Source organism: Ixodes scapularis, unplaced genomic scaffold, assembly GCF_016920785.2.
Source record: "Ixodes scapularis isolate PalLabHiFi unplaced genomic scaffold, ASM1692078v2 PGA_scaffold9__187_contigs__length_104089568, whole genome shotgun sequence".
NCBI classification, from domain to species: Eukaryota; Metazoa; Arthropoda; class Arachnida; order Ixodida; family Ixodidae; genus Ixodes; species Ixodes scapularis.
The window spans coordinates 5,757,128-5,760,671 of NW_024609884.1; positions in this window are offsets into that span (position 1 = coordinate 5,757,128).

The window sequence follows — 3,544 nt, forward strand, 5'->3', positions numbered from 1 at the left end:
ATATCGGGCAAACGGGCCGGTGCCTATATGACCGCCTGAGGGAGCACTTCCGAGAGGTCGCCGATCCCAGCGAGGAAACGGTGCACCCGATTGCAGCACATCGCCGCACATGCGGAGGATGTGAGCCAATGTTAAAAAAAAAAACGCGCGTGCTCGGGCGCCATCCTCAGAGATTCGGCAGGGAAGGGAATTATTATGCAATAAAATGCAAATGTGCAAGCGAGCTGGATAAGAATGACGAAAATAATCCCGGGAGAAGGGAACAAGAGGGACAAAGGAGAAACACAAATCTCCAAACACAGCTAGGTGACTGGTGCGCGACAGAAAAAAATAAACACGTGGTATCTGCCAATAATCGGGGTTGCGAGTTCGATACGTTACAACGTGTTTTTGTAAATTGGACAATTTTTCCAAGGAAGAGGTGTTATGTTGCAGTTCTTTTTTAAAGGGGCACTGACACTCCAAAGGTCGTGTTCTTTTTTATTGTCTAAAACGATGCAAGTTATAATCATAAACACGCAAAAAAAAAAAAAGAAACGCGTCGCGAAAAAAAAATTTTTTCGCGCGCACGCGCGCCTTTTTATTTTTGTCGTTTATATTTCCCGCGCTCACCTCCTTGCTTCTTTTGATCGGTGACGTCAAAAATCAGGAAATTTATAAACTTTTTAGGCGACATTTCTATAACATTTAATAACGGTAATCGTAAAACATGTTTTTTTAAGGCAACTGCGAACGCACTACGGCCCCTCTTTTTGAAATACCAAAAATCAGGTTTCGGTGTGATGTCGCTTCCTGGATTTGTATCCTCCCTCGGAAAACTTGGCGGCGCTCGAGCAGAGGCTTACGGCGAGTCGGGGAAGAAACCGGTTTTTTCCCGTGCCGGCGCCATTCTATCCCGCCTGGTCACCTCCTCCTCGCTTCGGGTCGCGGTGGCAACGGCGGAGGTCCCAAAGAAAATCGAGTCGCAGGAGACCGCAAAATTTGACTCACTGCACTGGCGCGGATCACGCGGGAACTTCAAATTTGGCATTAGGAAATTGTTTTTTTTATTCAGAAATACTGAATTCCCAAGTTTCGAATTCTGAGGGTAATGTCCCGGCATCGTTTTCAATCGTTTCGGATAAAAAAAAAAGATTTTGATGTGTCAGTGTCTTTTAAGCCTTGTGGATAGTCTATATCATAGAGTTAGTACAATAAATGCTAGAGGCTTAGCTGGCGTTAGTGTCTACGGGACTTCCGGTTGCAATTGAAGCAGACAGCATGCAGTCTACCTTTCCAGCCTTCCTGTGTATTCATATGGGAAAACGCGCATGAATCTTGTCTCGTCGCCAGAAACTAACATGAATAACTTTTGTTATTTCGGTTGTACCGGATAGTATGTACCTTCATTAATATTGTGAAAGTGTAATTGCTTTAGTTACAACGTTTTTCCTTCACGAACGAACGATGCTAAACTTCGCTATATTACAGTCCCAAACCTCTGTTCCATGGCAGGTATGTAGAAACGAGCGACGATTTTAAGCAAAAAAAAAAAAAAAAGATCGAAAGGAATGTAGAGTGTGTTTAAAGTTCGCCAGCATTCCGTTGGTGCTTGTATATCTCGCTAATATGCCTGTCCTCTCACTATATGAAAAAGATCCCGTCGTGCATCTTTACGAGAGGTTAAAAAAACGTTCGAAACGTAAAGAATAAAGTACGTGGGCTACGAAAGATTTTTCTTTTTTTTTCCTTTCCTATGTTTGGCAGTTGTTATCGCGCGCCTGTTCTCTGGCTTCCCCCTATTTGCAAAGATTTTGGAGCGTGCGGGTGATGATTTCAACACAGAACAAGCATCTTCGCACATATTCATGAGCAGAAAGAATAAAGCAGTACTTTTTTATCGCAGATATCAGACTATATTACGTGACTTTATATTTATTTTGATCGCCTGCAAGCCCAAGGAGTTACTTATCCAGTGTTACTGCGTAGTTCTTGCCGTCTCTCTTGATTTTCCACATGTCCTTCGTTCGTTTGGCACGTATATCCCCAACGCTGGAAAGCGTCGACGCCGTGTTCGCGCTAACAGTGTCCGACAGTGCACATAAATACACGTACGAAGCGGTCTTAACACCGTTTCTCATGCCGCGAATTTCAAATAAAAATGCTGTAACTGATCAATTATTTCGTCTGCGTGACTGAGAAATGTTCCAATGTGCCTAGTACGTACAAATTATTCGTGATATTTGCTATTATAATCGAGCGCAGAGAGAAAATGCAATCGCTTTTTCCCATAGAAATGCATTACCGGAAGTCAATTTATGACTGCTTGCTGTCTGCTTCAAAGTGCAACAGCACACTAGCGCCAGCTGAGCCTCTAGCGTTTATTGTAATAACTCTATGGTCTATAGCTATACATATTTTTGATACTAAGTGTAATATAAATTTTGAACAAGTTTTCTGTATGCGACAAATATGTTACATTCGCAATTGTTCGTAGCATTCTTTTTTTTTTAATTACGTGTACTTTCTGCAAGTTTTTTATTGTAGTTGTACTCCAGACTAAGGAAATCATTTAAATGAGAATAAAATAACGATTTATATAACAAGAGTTTAATTGACGTTGGATATTAAAAATTTATTATTTTATTTTGTGTTTTTTTTTTTCTTGAAAAATATTCAGCGAAAACGAAAACGCCATATTCTTTATTAAAAAAAAAAAAAAAAAAAAAACGTTATTGCGAGGTTTTCTGAGGCTGTCACCTACTGCTACCGCGTGCCTGTTACGCGGCTTTTGTCCCGCTCAGCTCGTGCGCTGTCTTTGGCATTGCTCTGTTTCTCAGCTGAGACGCTGTTTGCAGCAAGTCGGCCCTTGTTGAGTGGAACGCTAGAACCAGTCGACGAAGGAGACAGTATTGTGGCTCCGGTTGGGTCGGGCGACTCCGTGGCTGAGAACGTTCCCCGTTTCCTGTTGAGCGGAACGTTTGTGCAAACGAGAAAGGTAAGTCCCATTGCCTCTAACGTCTAGTTTTTTTTTTTTTTTTTTTTTTTACTTGTGACGGACTGTTAGGCTTAGCGAGAATGATTGCGATCCTTGCCTCTCGCGGACGTCGGCAAAATATTTCACCGAACATGAAATGTGCTGGCGTTGCATCGCTGAATGTCGGAGACATTTTGTCAACGCTCGGCGTTTCTGCTTCGTGCGCGTTCGACAAACTGCCCGTAGTTCTCGAGTTTTGAGCAGCGCTACAGGCAAGGAAAAAAGAATATTTGTGGCCCACGTTTCGAACGTACGTCAGTACGCTTCTCCACTACTTCGTACTTCGTTCCATTCTAAGTGGCAGCGTTGCAGAGGCTACAAGAGCGAGCTCCGAGCTTTCAGTGTCCCTGCCAAGCACGCTCGCTCGTGCAGTGCGAGCATCGTTCAGGGGAACATGCTGGCAAGTAGCTTTGGCTTCGCTATCATGTAAAGTGAAACATTCGTGCTCGCGGAAGCATGAAAGAAAGCAATGCAAATATTAAAGCTAAAAGGTATGTTTAGTGGGACGCTGCGGCCACGAGCTGCATA